The 16,959-nt window shown below is 41.1% G+C and overlaps 2 non-coding genes across 2 annotated transcripts; both read right to left on the bottom strand.

Moving 5' to 3' along the window:
- Positions 1 to 6,008: 6,008 nt before the first annotated feature.
- Positions 6,009 to 6,116, bottom strand: LOC130937243 (small nucleolar RNA R71). The gene has a single exon (XR_009068468.1). It is a non-coding gene; the product is annotated as a small nucleolar RNA R71 (small nucleolar RNA).
- An 8,220-nt stretch (positions 6,117 to 14,336) lies between these two features.
- LOC130937242 (small nucleolar RNA R71) lies at positions 14,337 to 14,444 on the bottom strand. Its single transcript, XR_009068467.1, has one exon. It is a non-coding gene; the product is annotated as a small nucleolar RNA R71 (small nucleolar RNA).
- Positions 14,445 to 16,959: the final 2,515 nt, after the last annotated feature.

The raw sequence follows: 16,959 nt of genomic DNA, 5'->3' as shown, positions 1-16,959 counted from the left end.
TCCCATTTGAGGAACCTAAGGAATCTGAGGCTCATCTAGAGACCATAGAGATTCCATTGAACCTACTTCTGCCATTCATGAGCTCTGATGAGTATTCCTCCTCTGAAGAGGATGAAGATATTACTGAAGAGAAAGTTGCTAAGTACCTTGGAGAAATCATGAAGCTAAATGCCAAGTTATTTGGTAATAAAACTTGGGAGGATGAACCCCCCTTGCTCACCAATGAACTGAATAACTTGATTAGGCAGACATTACCTCAAAAGAAAGAGGATCTCGGAAGGTTCTTAATACCTTGTACCATAGGCACCATGACCTTTAAGAAGGCTCTATGTGACCTGGGGTCAGGCATAAACCTCATGGCACTCTCTGTAATGGAGAAACTGAGAATCTTTGAGGTTCAAGCTGCAAGAATCTCACTAGAAATGGTAGACAAATCAATGAAACAGGCTTATGGACTAGTGATGCATGAAAACTTGTCTCTCAACAAATTTCCCTTCGGCAAGTATATCGAATTGTCATCAAGTAAAAAAGTCACAATAGAGTGAGGTCGAATCCCACAGGGATTGATTGGTCAAGCAACTTTAGTTGGAAGAGTATGCTAGTTGAGCTAAAGAGAATATAGTTTGAGAGTTGCAGAAAATTAAATGGCAGGAAAGTAAATGGCAGAAAATAAAGTGCAGAATCTTAAATGGAAATTTGAGGAAATGAGCATGGAAATAATGGCAGAAAGTAAAGAGAATGGGTAGGTCAGAAATGGGGAATTCATTGGGCTCAGGAGATGTTGTATTCTCCGGATCAAATTTATTTTCATCTCTTCCTCAATCAAAGAATCTATTAATCTTCTTGGCAATCTTAAGTGATTGGGTTCCAATTCCTTGGCAACCCAATCTCTCTAAGCTTGAACAATTGCCCAATTCCTTGATTTAATTGCTCATGGGAAGAGATGAAGTGTGGTCACTGATTATACCACATGTATTTCCAAATCAAAGTGTTGGGAGGATTACATGTCACTATATCTGCCCAGACCCCAATTTGGTCCAACATGAGAAAGCATTTCTAGCATGATCTCCTCATCCCTTTTCCAAGGCTCAGAGGAGATCCAATTATGGAGAGTTTCTTTTCCAAGACAACTAACCAATTGAATTAAGATCGAAAGCTTTATAGTAAATCAAAAGAGAAGAAAGAAGAAGAAGAATGAAAACTATAATTGATCCATCAAATTATAACAGAGCTCCCTAACCCAATGAAAGGGGTTTAGTTGTTCATAGCTCTAGAAATAAAAAATGGCAGAAAAGAGTACATGCTTCAAAATGCAGAAGAGTAAATATACAGAGGGTAGTTCTCCAAAGTGTCCAGCTTCTCTATAATTCAAAACTACTCCTATATATACTACTTCTCTTGATCTTCAAGTGAGTTCTTCAAGTCTTGGATGTGGGCCTTAGATCTTGAGTTGAAGCGGTTACAATCTTTAGTGGGCTCAGCTTGCAGAAGAGTGTGAGTTAGGCATGGGCGTTAGTGATGTTAACGTTAAGTGAAATTGTGGATTCGAGAACGTTAGTGGCAATCACCTTTTTCACTAATGTTCCAACCCCATTTAGTCCACGTTAACTTCAACGTTAGTGGCACTAACGTGACCACTAACGTTGTCTTATAAACCTTCGCAAGCATTATTGGGACTCACCTTTCCCAATAACGTTGCCTTGTGCCCTTCTTTCCCTACGTTAGAGTTCACGTTAGTTCAACTAACGTGACTCTGAACGTGGGCATGACTATCTTTGAGAGCGTTAGTGACACTTACTTTTGTCACTAATGCTCCAAACACCCATACTCTCCATGTTAGAGCTCACATTAACTAAGTTAACGTGGCCACTAACGTGGTAGTAAATGCCATCTCCAACGTTAGTGACAAAGGTGAGTGTCACTAACGTTGGCTCATCAATCTTAGCTCAACGTTGACTTTCACGTTAGTGGTCTTAACGTGACCACTAACGTGGGCAATGCTAGCTTGATCCAACGTTAGTGACAAAGGTGAGTGTCACTAACATTGGCATTGTTCCTCTCTTCCACGTTAGAGTTCACGTTAACTAAGTTAACATGACTCTTAACGTGGCTCATTGCCAATTCTTGGAGCGTTAGTGGTGTTCACGTTTACCACTAATGCTGGAGCTCTCTTTATCTCCACGTTAACTACCACGTTAACCTAGTTAACGTGGCAATTAACGTCGGCTTATGATGGCTTCGAAGGCATTATTAGTGACCACTTTTCTCATTAACGTTGCAAGCTCATTCCCATTCCACGTTAGTGGTCACGTTAACTAGATTAACGTGGCTACTAACGTGGTTCTTCCTTGCTTCCTTTGTCCTTAAATCAAGCAAATAAAGTGCATCAAAGCTCTAGCCCAAGTCATGAGATTATTGATGAGCGGATAATTTGTACCCTTTTTGGCATTGTTTTTAGTATGTTTTTAGTATGATCTAGTTAGTTTTTAGTATATTTTTATTAGTTTTTAGTTAAAATTCACTTTTCTGGACTTTACTATGAGTTTGTGTGTTTTTCTGTGATTTCAGGTATTTTCTGGCTGAAATTGAGGGACCTGAGCAAAAATCTGATCCAGAGACTGAAAAGGACTGCAGATGCTGTTGGATTCTGACCTCCCTGCACTCGAAGTGGATTTTCTGGAGCTACAGAAGCCCAATTGGCGCGCTCTCAACGGCGTTGGAAAGTAGACATCCTGGGCTTTCCAGCAATATTGATAGTCCATACTTTGCCCAAGATTTGATGGCCCAAACCGGCGTTCAAAGTCACCCTCAGAATTCCCAGCGTTAAACGCCGGAACTGGCACCAAAATGGGAGTTAAACGCCCAAACTGGCATAAAAGCTGGCGTTTAACTCCAAGAAGAGTCTCTACACGAAATTGCTTCATTGCTCAGCCCAAGCACACACCAAGTGGGCCCGGAAGTGAATTTTTATGTCATTTACTCATCTCTGTACACCTTAGGCTACTAGTTTTCTATATATAGGACCTTTTACTATTGTATTTTCATCATTGGACATCTAGTTCTTAGATCATTGGGAGGCTGGCCTCAAGGCCATGCCTAGACCTTGTTCTTATGTATTTTCAACGGTGGAGTTTCTACACACCATAGATTAAGGTGTGGAGCTCTGCTGTACCTCGAGTATTAATGCAATTACTATTGTTCTTCTATTCAATTCCGCTTGTTCTTTGTCCAAGATATCACTTGTTCTTCAACTTGATGAATGTGATGATCCGTGACACTCATCATCATTCTCACTTATGAACAAAGTGACTGACAACCACTTTTGTTCTACAAGCAATCAAGGCTCTAGTGTTTATCTCTTGGATTCCTGATACACGATGCATGGTTGATCGCCTGACAACCGAGTGCTCGCCTGACAAACGAGCCAGCCATTCCGTGAGATCAGAGTCTTCGTGGTATAGGCAAGAACTGATGGCGGCATTCAAGAGAATCTGGAAGGTCTAACCCTGTCTGTGGTATTCTGAGTAGGATTCAATGATTGAATGACTGTGACGTGCTTCAAACTCCTAGCAGGCGGGGCGTTAGTGACAGACGCAAAAGAATCAATGGATTCTATTCCGGCCTGACCGAGAACCGACAGCTGATTAGCCATATGCTGTGACAGAGCATAGGAACGTTTTCACTGAGAGGATGGGAGGTAGCCATTGACAACGGTGAAACCCTACATAAGCTTGCCATGGAAAGGAGTAAGAAGGATTGGATGAAGACAGTAGGAAAGCAGAGAGACGGAAGGGAAGGCATCTTCATACGCTTATCTGAAGTTCCTACCAATGAATTACATGAGTACCTCTATCTTTATCTTTATGCTTTATTCGTATATCACTATACCCATTTGAGTCTGCCTGACTAAGATTTACAAGGTGACCATAGCTTGCTTCATACCAACAATCTCCGTGGGATCGACCCTTACTCGCGTAAGGTATTACTTGGACGACCCAGTGCACTTGCTGGTTAGTTGTGCAAAGTTGTGTAGTGATCACAATTTCGCGCACCAAGTCTTTGGCGCCGTTGCCGGGGATTGTTTTGTGTATGGACAACTGACGGTTCATCTTGTTGCTTAGATTAGGTATTTTTTTTTCTTCAGAGTTCTTAAGAATGAATTCTAGTGTTTCATGATGATCTGTTGAAGTCTGGCTGGCTGTAAAGCCATGTCTAATCTTATTGGACCGAGGTTTCAACCTATCATCACAAGAGCTTGTTGATTTCTATCAATCTTGCTATTGGAGCAATGATCTGCTAAGGCTTGGCTGGCCATTGGCCATGTCTAGTGTTTTGGACTGAAGCTTTCTTTGAAAGCTTGGCTGGCTGTGAAGCCATGTCTAATTCCTGGACTGGAGTCTTAGACTAACATTGCAATGATTCCTGGAATCCAAATTGAGAATTTTGAAACTTTTATTTTCTTTTCATATAATTTTCGAAAAAGCACAAAAAAATTACAAAATCATAAAAACCAAAAATATTTTATGTTTCTTGTTTGAGTCTAGTGTCTAATTTTAAGTTTGGTGTCTTGCATGTATTGTTTATTTGATCTTGGTTCTATTTTCAAGTCAATAGTACAGGGAACTGAAGATTCAGAACATGCAGCAGAGGAATTACACAGAAAAAGCTGGGCGTTCAAAACGCCCAGTGAAGAAGGACAGACTGGCGTTTAAACGCCAGCCAGGGTACCTGGTTGGGCGTTTAACGCCCAAAAAGGTAGCATTTTGGGCGTTAAACGCCAGAATGGATACCATTCTGGGCGTTTAACGCCAGGATGGCACAAGAGGGAGGATTTTGTTTTCAAATCAATTTTTTTCAAGTTTTCAAAGTTTTTCAAAATCAAATCTTTTTCAAATCATATCTTTTCAATCAAATGTTTTCAAAATCAATTTCTTTCCTTTTTCAAAGATACTTACTAACAATTAATGATTTGATTGAGCATCTCAAGTATATTGCCTTTTCTGTTGAGAAAGGTTTAATGTTTGAATCATATCTTTTCTTGTTAGGCAAGTCATTAATTTTTAAAATCATATCTTTTAAAATTGTTTTCAAATCATATCTTTTCAATCATATCTTTTTAATCACATCTTTTTCAAAATAGCTTTCAATCAAATCTTTTGACTTCTAATTTCAAATCTTTTTCAAAAATCACTTGATTTCTTTCCCACTCTTATTTTCGAAATTATTAGTGTTTTTCAAAATGTTTTCAATTTCTTTAACTTAATTTTCGAAAATTCTCTTCCCCTCTTCCCACATCCTTCTATTTATGGAGTACCACTCCTTCTCAATGCACAATTCGAACTCTCTCTGATTAAGTTCGAATTCTTCTACCTCCTTCTTCTATTTTTCTGTTCTTCTGACACCTCAAGGAATCTCTATACTGTGCCATAGAGGATTCTACATTTTCTTGTTCTCTTCTCTTTCATATGAGCAGGAGCAGAGACAAAGGCATTCTTGTTGAAGCTGACCCTGAACCTGAGAGGACCTTGAAGCGAAAGCTAAGAGAAGCTAAGGCACAATTCTCTATAGAGGACCTAACCGAATTCTTCAAAGAAGAAGAAGACATGGCAGCCGAAAACAACAACAATGCCAACAATGCAAGGAAGGTGCTGGGTGACTTCACTGCACCTACTCCCGACTTCTATGGGAGAAGCATCTCTATCCCTGCCATTGGAGCAAACAACTTTGAGCTTAAGCCTCAATTAATTTCTCTAATGCAACAGAATTGCAAGTTTCATGGACTTCCATTGGAAGATCCTCATCAGTTTTTAGCTGAATTCTTGCAAATCTGTGACACTGTCAAGACTAATGGGGTTGACCCTGAAGTCTACAGACTTATGCTATTCCCTTTTGCTGTAAGAGACAGAGCTAGGACATGGTTGGACTCACAACCTAAAGAAAGCCTGGACTCATGGGAGGAGCTAGTCAATGCCTTCTTGGCAAAGTTCTTTCCACCTCAAAAATTGAGTAAGCTTAGAGTGGAAGTCCAAACCTTCAGACAGAAGGATGGAGAATCCCTCTATGAAGCTTGGGAAAGATACAAACAATTAATCAGAAAATGTCCTTCTGACATGCTTTCTGAATGGAGCATCATAGGTATTTTCTATGATGGTCTCTCTGAACTATCAAAGATGTCTTTGGATAGCTCTGCTGGAGGATCTCTTCATTTGAAGAAGACGCCTACAGAAGCTCAAGAGCTGATTGAAATGGTTGCAAATAACCAATTCATGTACACTTCTGAAAGGAATCCTGTGAACAATGGGACTAATCAGAAGAAAGGAGTTCTTGAGATTGACACTCTGAATGCCATTTTGGCTCAGAACAAAATATTGACTCAACAAGTCAATTTGATCTCTCAAAGTCTGTCTGGAATGCAAAGCGCACCAAGCAGTACTAAGGATGCTTCATCTAAAGAAGAAGCCTATGATCCTGAGAACCCTTCAATGGAAGAGGTGAATTACCTAGGAGAACCCTATGGAAACACCTATAATTCTTCATGGAGAAATCACCCAAATTTCTCATGGAAGAATCAAGAAAGACCTCAACAAGGTTTTAATAACAATAATGGTGGAAGAAACAGGTTTAGCAATGGCAAGCCTTTTCCATCATCTTCTCAGCAACAGACAGAGAGTTCTAAGCAGAGCCACTCTGACTTAGCAACCATGGTCTCTGATCTAATCAAAACCACTCAAAGTTTCATGACTGAAACAAGGTCCTCCATTAGGAATTTGGAGGCACAAGTGGGACAGCTGAGCAAGAAAGTTACTGAACTCCCTCCTAGTACTCTCCCAAGCAATACAGAAGAAAATCCAAAAGGAGAGTGCAAGGCCATCAACATGGCCGAATTTGGAGAGGAAGGAGAGGAAGTGAACGCCACTGAGGAAGACCTTAGTGGGCGTGCACTAACCTCCACTGAGTTCCCCAATGAGGAACCATGGGAATCTGAGGCTCAAAGTGAGACCATAGAGATTCCATTGGACTTACTTCTGCCTTTCATGAGCTCTGATGAGTATTCTTCCTCTGAAGAGGATGAGTATGTCACTGAAGAGCAAGTTGCTAAATACCTTGGAGCAATCATGAAGCTAAATGACAAGTTATTTGGAAATGAGACTTGGGAGAATGAACCTCCTTTGCTCACCAAAGAACTGGATGACTTGTCTAGGTAGAAATTACCTCAAAAGAGACAAGATCCTGGGAAGTTTTCAATACCTTGTACCATAGGCACCATAACCTTCAAGAAGGCTCTGTGTGACTTAGGGTCAAGTGTAAACCTCATGCCTCTCTCTGTAATGGAGAAGCTAGGGATCTTTGAGGTGCAAGCTGCAAGAATCTCATTAGAGATGGCAGACAACTCAAGAAAACAAGCTCATGGACTTGTAGAGGATGTTTTGGTGAAGATTGAAAACCATTACATCCCTGCTGATTTCATAGTCCTAGAGACTGGGAAGTGCAAGGATGAAACCATCATCCTTGGCAGACCCTTCCTAGCCACAGAAAAGGCTGTGATTGATGTTGATGGAGGTGAACTGATCATTTAAGTGAATGAAGAATCCTTGGTGTTTAAGGCTCAAGGATATCCCTCTTTCACCATGGAGAGGAAGCATGAAGAGCTTCTCTCAAATCAGAGTCAAACAGAGCCCCCACAGTCAAACTCTAAGTTTGGTGTTGGGAGGCCACAACCAAACTCTAAGTTTGGTGTTGAACCCCCACATTCAAACTCTAAGTTTGGTGTTGGGAGGTTCCAACATTGCTCTGAGAAAATGTGAGGCTCCATGAGAGCCATCTGTCAAGCTACTGACATTAAAGAAGCGCTTGTTGGGAGGCAACCCAATGATATATGTTATCTAGTTCTCTTTGTTATTTTATGTTTTTTGTAGGTTGATGATCATAAGAAGACACAAAATGAATTGAAAAAGCAAAAATAGAATGAAAAACAGGAAGAAAAATAGCACACCCTGGAGGAAGAACCCACTGGCGTTTAAACGCCAGTGAGGCTAGCAATTGGGCGTTTAACGCCCAGTCTGGCACCATTCTGGGCATTTAACGCCAGAAAGGGGCACCAGACTGGCGTTAAACGCCAGAAAAGGGCAAGAATCTGGCATTAAACGCCAGGAATGGGCACCAGCGCGGCGTTTAACGCCAGAAATGGCTCAAAACATGATTTTGAAAGCCATTTGGTGCAGGGATGACTTTTCCTTGACACCACAGGATCTGTGGACCCCACAGGATCCCCACCAACCCCACCACTCTCTCTCTTCTTCACTCATTCACCAATCACCTCAATACCTCTTCCCCAAAAACCCTTCACCTATCAAATCCCTTCTTTCTCTTCACCACTCACATCCATCCTTCATAAAACCCCACCTACCTCACCATTCAAATTCAAACCACTTTCCCACCCAAACCCACCCTCACTTGACCGAACTTTACCCTCCCCCCTCTCCTATATATACCGTTCTTCACCCCTTCATCATCACACAACCTAAACACCACTTCTCCCCCTCTTTGGCCGAACACAAAAGCCATTCCCTTCTTCCTCATTTCTTCTTCTTCTACTATCTTCTTTCTTCTTTTGCTCGAGGACGAGCAAAACTTTTAAGTTTGGTGTGGTAAAAGCGTTGCTTTTTCGTTTTTCCATAACCATTTATGGCATCCAAGGCCGGAGAAACCTCTAGAAAGAGGAAAGGGAAGGCAAAAGCTTCCACCTCCGAGTCATGGGAGATGGAAAGATTCATCTCAAGGGTGCATCAAGACCACTTCTATGAAGTTGTGGCCTTGAAGAAGGTGATCCCTGAGGTCCCTTTTTCACTCAAAAAGGGTGAATATCCGGAGATCCGACATGAGATCCGAAGAAGAGGGTGGGAAGTCCTTACCAACCCCATTCAAAAAGTCGGAATCTTGATGGTTCAAGAGTTCTATGCCAATGCATGGATCACCAAGAACCATGATCAAAGTGTGAACCCGGACCCAAAGAATTATCTTACTATGGTTCGGGGGAAATACTTGGATTTTAGTCCAGAAAGTGTGAGGTTGGCATTCAATTTGCCCATGATGCAAGGAGATGAACACCCTTATACTAGAAGGGTCAACTTTGATCAAAGGTTGGACCAAGTCCTCACAGTCATATGTGAAGAGGGCGCACAATGGAAGAGAGATTCAAGAGGCAAGCCGGTTCAATTGAGAAGGCATGACCTCAAGCCCGTGGCTAGAGGATGGTTGGAGTTCATCCAACGCTCAGTCATCCCCACTAGCAACCGGTCCGAAGTTACTCTAGACCGAGCCATCATGATTCATAGCATCATGATTGGAGAAGAAGTGGAAGTTCATGAGGTTATAGCCCAAGAACTCTATAAGGTGGCGGACAAGTCCTCTACCTTAGCAAGGTTAGCCTTTCCTCATCTCATTTGTCACCTCTGTTATTCAGTTGGAGTTAGAGGGAGACATCCCCAGAGGGAGACATCCCCATTGATGAGGATAAGCCCAACACTAAGAAAAGGATGGAGCACACAAGAGACCCCTCTCATCATGAGATCCCTGAGATGCCTCAAGGGATGCACTTTCCTCCACAAAACTATTGGGAGCAACTGAACACCTCCCTAGGAGAACTGAGTTCCAACATGGAACAACTAAGGGTGGAGCATCAAGAACACTCCATCATCCTCCATGAAATTAGAGAAGATCAAAGAATCATGAGAGAGGAGCAACAAAGACAAGGAAGAGACATTGAGGAGCTCAAGCACTCCACAGGATCTTCAAGAGGAAGAAAGAGCCGCCATCACTAAGGTGGACCCGTTCTTTAATCTCCTTGTCTTTATTTTCTGTTTTTCGAATTTTAGTGCTTATGTTTATCTATGTTTGTGTCTTGTGATCATTAGTGTCTTAGTGTCTATGCCTTAAAGTTATGAATGTCCTATGAATCCATCATCTTTCTAAAAAAAAAAATGTTCTTAATGGAAAAAGAAAAAGAATTGCATGAATTTTGAATTTTATAGCAGTTTAATTATTTTGATGTGGTGGCATTACTTTTGTCTTCTGAATGTATGCTTAAACAGTGCATATGTCTTTTGAATTTGTGGTTCATGAATGTTGGCTCTTGAACGAATGATGAAAAAGGAGACATGTTACTGAGGATCTGAAAAATCATAAAAATGATTCTTGAAGCAAGAAAAAGCAGTGAATACAAAAAAAAAAAAGAGAAGACAAGTGAAAAAAAAAACGAAAAAAGAAAGAGAAAAAGAAAGAGAAAGAAAGAAATAAAGTTGTGATCCAAGGCAATAAGAGTGTGCTTAAGAACCCTAGACACCTCTAATTGGGGACTCTAGCAAAGCTGAGTCACAATCTGAAAAGGTTCACCCAATTATGTGTCTGTGGCATGTATGTATCCGGTGGTAATATTGGAAGACAGAGTGCTTTGGGCCACGGCCAAAACTCAAAAAGTAGCTGTGTTCAAGAATCATCATACTTAACTACGAGAATCAATAACACTATCTGGATTCTGAGTTCCTAAAGAAGCCAATCATTCTGAATTTCAAAGGATAGAGTGAGATGCCAAAACTGTTCAGAGGCAAAAAGCTAAAAGCCCCGCTCATCTAACTAATGCTGATCTTCATAGATGTTTTTAGAGTTCATTGCATATTCTCTTCTTTTTATCTCATTTGATCCTCAGTTGCTTGGGGACAAGCAACAATTTAAGTTTGGTGTTGTGATGAGCGGATAATTTGTACCCTTTTTGGCATTGTTTTTAGTATGTTTTTAGTATGATCTAGTTAGTTTTTAGTATATTTTTATTAGTTTTTAGTTAAAATTCACTTTTCTGGACTTTACTATGAGTTTGTGTGTTTTTCTGTGATTTCAGGTATTTTCTGGCTGAAATTGAGGGACCTGAGCAAAAATCTGATCTAGAGACTGAAAAGGACTGCAGATGCTGTTGGATTCTGACCTCCCTGCACTCGAAGTGGATTTTCTGTAGCTACAGAAGCCCAATTGGCGCGCTCTCAACGGCGTTGGAAAGTAGACATCCTGGGCTTTCCAGCAATATATGATAGTTCATACTTTGCCCAAGATTTGATGGCCCAAACCGGCGTTCAAAGTCACCTTCAGAATTCCCAGCGTTAAACGCCGGAACTGGCACCAAAATGGGAGTTAAACGCCCAAACTGGCATAAAAGCTGGCGTTTAACTCCAAGAAGAGTCTCTACACGAAATTGCTTCATTGCTCAGCCCAAGCACACACCAAGTGGGCCCGGAAGTGGATTTTTATGTCATTTACTCATCTCTGTACACCTTAGGCTACTAGTTTTCTATATATAGGACCTTTTACTATTGTATTTTCATCTTTGGACATCTAGTTCTTAGATCATTGGGAGGCTGGCCTCACGGCCATGCCTAGACCTTGTTCTTATGTATTTTCAACGGTGGAGTTTCTACACACCATAGATTAAGGTGTGGAGCTCTGCTGTACCTCGAGTATTAATGCAATTACTATTGTTCTTCTATTCAATTCCGCTTGTTCTTTGTCCAAGATATCACTTGTTCTTCAACTTGATGAATGTGATGATCCATGACACTCATCATCATTCTCACTTATGAACAAAGTGACTGACAACCACTTTTGTTCTACAAGCAATCAAGGCTCTAGTGTTTATCTCTTGGATTCCTGATACACGATGCATGGTTGATCGCCTGACAACCGAGTGCTCGCCTGACAAACGAGCCAGCCATTCCGTGAGATCAGAGTCTTCGTGGTATAGGCAAGAACTGATGGCGGCATTCAAGAGAATCCGGAAGGTCTAACCCTGTCTGTGGTATTCTGAGTAGGATTCAATGATTGAATGACTGTGACGTGCTTCAAACTCCTAGCAGGCGGGGCGTTAGTGACAGACGCAAAAGAATCAATGGATTCTATTCCGGCCTGACCGAGAACCGACAGCTGATTAGCCATATGCTATGACAGAGCATAGGAACGTTTTCACTGAGAGGATGGGAGGTAGCCATTGACAACGGTGAAACCCTACATAAGCTTGCCATGGAAAGGAGTAAGAAGGATTGGATGAAGACAGTAGGAAAGCAGAGAGACGGAAGGGAAGGCATCTTCATACGCTTATCTGAAGTTCCTACCAATGAATTACATGAGTACCTCTATCTTTATCTTTATGCTTTATTCGTATATCACTATACCCATTTGAGTCTGCCTGACTAAGATTTACAAGGTGACCATAGCTTGCTTCATACCAACAATCTCCGTGGGATCGACCCTTACTCGCGTAAGGTATTACTTGGACGACCCAGTGCACTTGCTGGTTAGTTGTGCAAAGTTGTGTAGTGATCACAATTTCGCGCACCAAGTCTTTGGCGCCGTTGCCGGGGATTGTTTTGTGTATGGACAACTGACGGTTCATCTTGTTGCTTAGATTAGGTATTTTTTTTTTCTTCAGAGTTCTTAAGAATGAATTCTAGTGTTTCATGATGATCTGTTGAAGTCTGGCTGGCTGTAAAGCCATGTCTAATCTTATTGGACCGAGGTTTCAACCTATCATCACAAGAGCCTGTTGATTTCTATCAATCTTGCTATTGGAGCAATGATCTGCTAAGGCTTGGCTGGCCATTGGCCATGTCTAGTGTTTTGGACCGAAGCTTTCTTTGAAAGCTTGGCTGGCTGTGAAGCCATGTCTAATTCCTGGACTGGAGTCTTAGACTAACATTGCAATGATTCCTGGAATCCAAATTGAGAATTTTGAAACTTTTATTTTCTTTTCATATAATTTTCGAAAAAGCACAAAAAATTACAAAATCATAAAAACCAAAAATATTTTATGTTTCTTGTTTGAGTCTAGTGTCTAATTTTAAGTTTGGTGTCTTGCATGTATTGTTTATTTGATCTTGGTTCTATTTTCAAGTCAATAGTACAGGGAACTGAAGATTCAGAACATGCAGCAAAGGAATTACACAGAAAAAGCTGGGCGTTCAAAACGCCCAGTGAAGAAGGACAGACTGGCGTTTAAACGCCAGCCAGGGTACCTGGTTGGGCACTTAACGCCCAAAAAGGTAGCATTTTGGGCGTTAAACGCCAGAATGGATACCATTCTGGGCGTTTAACGCCAGGATGGCACAAGAGGGAGGATTTTGTTTTCAAATCAATTTTTTTCAAGTTTTCAAAGTTTTTCAAAATCAAATCTTTTTCAAATCATATCTTTTCAATCAAATGTTTTCAAAATCAATTTCTTTCCTTTTTCAAAGATACTTACTAACAATTAATGATTTGATTGAACATCTCAAGTATATTGCCTTTTCTGTTGAGAAAGGTTTAATGTTTGAATCATATCTTTTCTTGTTAGGCAAGTCATTAATTTTTAAAATCATATCTTTTAAAATTATTTTCAAATCATATCTTTTCAATCATATCTTTTAATCACATCTTTTTCAAATAGCTTTCAATCAAATCTTTTTACTTCTAATTTCAAAATCTTTTTCAAAATCACTTGATTTCTTTCCCACTCTTATTTCGAAAATTAATTAGTGTTTTTCAAAATGTTTTCAATTTCTTTTAACTTAATTTTCGAAAATTCTCTTCCCCTCTTTCCCACATCCTTCTATTTATGGAGTACCACTCCTTCTCAATGCACAATTCGAACTCTCTCTGATTAAGTTCGAATTCTTCTACCTCCTTCTTCTATTTTTCTGTTCTTCTGACACCTCAAGGAATCTCTATACTGTGCCATAGAGGATTCTACATTTTCTTGTTCTCTTCTCTTTCATATGAGCAGGAGCAGAGACAAAGGCATTCTTGTTGAAGCTGACCCTGAACCTGAGAGGACCTTGAAGCGAAAGCTAAGAGAAGCTAAGGCACAATTCTCTATAGAGGACCTAACCGAATTCTTCAAAGAAGAAGAAGACATGGCAGCCGAAAACAACAACAATGCCAACAATGCAATGAAGGTGCTGGGTGACTTCACTGCACCTATTCCCGACTTCTATGGGAGAAGCATCTCTATCCCTGCCATTGGAGCAAACAACTTTGAGCTTAAGCCTCAATTAATTTCTCTAATGCAACAGAATTGCAAGTTTCATGGACTTCCATTGGAAGATCCTCATCAGTTTTTAGCTGAATTCTTGCAAATCTGTGACACTGTCAAGACTAATGGGGTTGACCCTGAAGTCTACACACTTATGCTATTCCCTTTTGCTGTAAGAGACAGAGCTAGGACATGGTTGGACTCACAACCTAAAGAAAGCCTGGACTCATGGGAGAAGCTAGTCAATGCCTTCTTGGCAAAGTTCTTTCCACCTCAAAAATTGAGTAAGCTTAGAGTGGAAGTCCAAACCTTCAGACAGAAGGATGGAGAATCCCTCTATGAAGCTTGGGAAAGATACAAACAATTAATCAGAAAATGTCCTTCTGACATGCTTTCTGAATGGAGCATCATAGGTATTTTCTATGATGGTCTCTCTGAACTATCAAAGATGTCTTTGGATAGCTCTGCTGGAGGATCTCTTCATTTGAAGAAGACGCCTACAGAAGCTCAAGAGCTGATTGAAATGGTTGCAAATAACCAATTCATGTACACTTCTGAAAGGAATCCTGTGAAAAATGGGACTAATAAGAAGAAAGGAGTTCTTGAGATTGACACTCTGAATGCCATTTTGGCTCAGAACAAAATATTGACTCAACAAGTCAATTTGATCTCTCAAAGTCTGTCTGGAATGCAAAGCGCACCAAGCAGTACTAAGGATGCTTCATCTAAAGAAGAAGCCTATGATCCTGAGAACCCTTCAATGGAAGAGGTGAATTACCTAGGAGAACCCTATGGAAACACCTATAATTCTTCATGGAGAAATCACCCAAATTTCTCATGGAAGAATCAAGAAAGACCTCAACAAGGTTTTAATAACAATAATGGTGGAAGAAACAGGTTTAGCAATGGCAAGCCTTTTCCATCATCTCTCAGCAAAGACAGAGAGTTCTAAGCAGAGCCACTCTGACTTAGCAACCATGGTCTCTGATCTAATCAAAACCACTCAAAGTTTCATGACTGAAACAAGGTCCTCCATTAGGAATTTGGAGGCACAAGTGGGACAGCTGAGCAAGAAAGTTACTGAACTCCCTCCTAGTACTCTCCCAAGCAATACAGAAGAAAATCCAAAAGGAGAGTGCAAGGCCATCAACATGGCCGAATTTGGAGAGGAAGGAGAGGAAGTGAACGCCACTGAGGAAGACCTCAGTGGGCGTGCACTAACCTCCACTGAGTTCCCCAATGAGGAACAATGAGAATCTGAGGCTCAAAGTGAGACCATAGAGATTCCATTGGACTTACTTCTGCCTTTCATGAGCTCTGATGAGTATTCTTCCTCTGAAGAGGATGAGTATTCTTCCTCTGAAGAGGATGAGTATGTCACTGAAGAGCAAGTTGCTAAATACCTTGGAGCAATCATGAAGCTAAATGACAAGTTATTTGGAAATGAGACTTGGGAGAATGAACCTCCTTTGCTCACCAAAGAACTGGATGACTTGTCTAGGTAGAAATTACCTCAAAAGAGACAAGATCCTGGGAAGTTTTCAATACCTTGTACCATAGGCACCATAACCTTCAAGAAGGCTCTGTGTGACTTAGGGTCAAGTGTAAACCTCATGCCTCTCTCTGTAATGGAGAAGCTAGGGATCTTTGAGGTGCAAGCTGCAAGAATCTCATTAGAGATGGCAGACAACTCAAGAAAACAAGCTCATGGACTTGTAGAGGATGTTTTGGTGAAGATTGAAAACCATTACATCCCTGCTGATTTCATAGTCCTAGAGACTGGGAAGTGCATGGATGAAACCATCATCCTTGGCAGACCCTTCCTAGCCACAGAAAAGGCTGTGATTGATGTTGATGGAGGTGAACTGATCATTCAAGTGAATGAAGAATCCTTGGTGTTCAAGGCTCAAGGATATCCCTCTGTCACCATGGAGAGGAAGCATGAAGAGCTTCTCTCAAATCAGAGTCAAACAGAGCCCCCACAGTCAAACTCTAAGTTTGGTGTTGGGGGGCCACAACCAAACTCTATGTTTGGTGTTGAACCCCCACATTCAAACTCTAAGTTTGGTGTTGGGAGGTTCCAACATTGCTCTGAGAAAATGTGAGGCTCCATGAGAGCCATCTGTCAAGCTACTGACATTAAAGAAGCGCTTGTTGGGAGGCAACCCAATGATATATGTTATCTAGTTCTCTTTGTTATTTTATGTTTTTTGTAGGTTGATGATCATAAGAAGACACAAAATCAATTGAAAAAGCAAAAACAGAATGAAAAACAGGAAGAAAAATAGCACACCCTGGAGGAAGAACCCACTGGCGTTTAAACGCCAGTGAGGCTAGCAATTGGGCGTTTAACGCCCAGTCTGAAACCATTCTGGGCATTTAACGCCAGAAAGGGGCACCAGACTGGCGTTAAACGCCAGAAAAGGGCAAGAATCTGGCGTTAAACGCCAGGAATGGGCACCAGCCCGGCGTTTAACGCCAAAAATGGCTCAAAACGTGATTTTGAAAGCCATTTGGTGCAGGGATGACTTTTCCTTGACACCACAGGATCTGTGGACCCCACAGGATCCCCACCAACCCCACCACTCTCTCTCTTCTTCACTCATTCACCATCACCTCAATACCTCTTCCCCAAAACCCTTCACCTATCAAATCCCTTCTTTCTCTTCACCACTCACATCCATCCTTCATAAAACCCCACCTACCTCACCATTCAAATTCAAACCACTTTCCCACCCAAACCCACCCTCACTTGACCGAACTTTACCCTCCCCCCTCTCCTATATATACCGTTCTTCACCCCTTCATCTTCACACAACCTAAACACCACTTCTCCCCCTCTTTGGCCGAACACAAAAGCCATTCCCTTCTTCTTCATTTCTTCTTCTTCTACTATCTTCTTTCTTCTT

The sequence above is a fragment of the Arachis stenosperma genome, chromosome 6, assembly GCF_014773155.1.
Source record: "Arachis stenosperma cultivar V10309 chromosome 6, arast.V10309.gnm1.PFL2, whole genome shotgun sequence".
NCBI lineage: Eukaryota > Viridiplantae > Streptophyta > Magnoliopsida > Fabales > Fabaceae > Arachis > Arachis stenosperma.
This window is presented reverse-complemented; position numbering and strand designations above follow the sequence as displayed.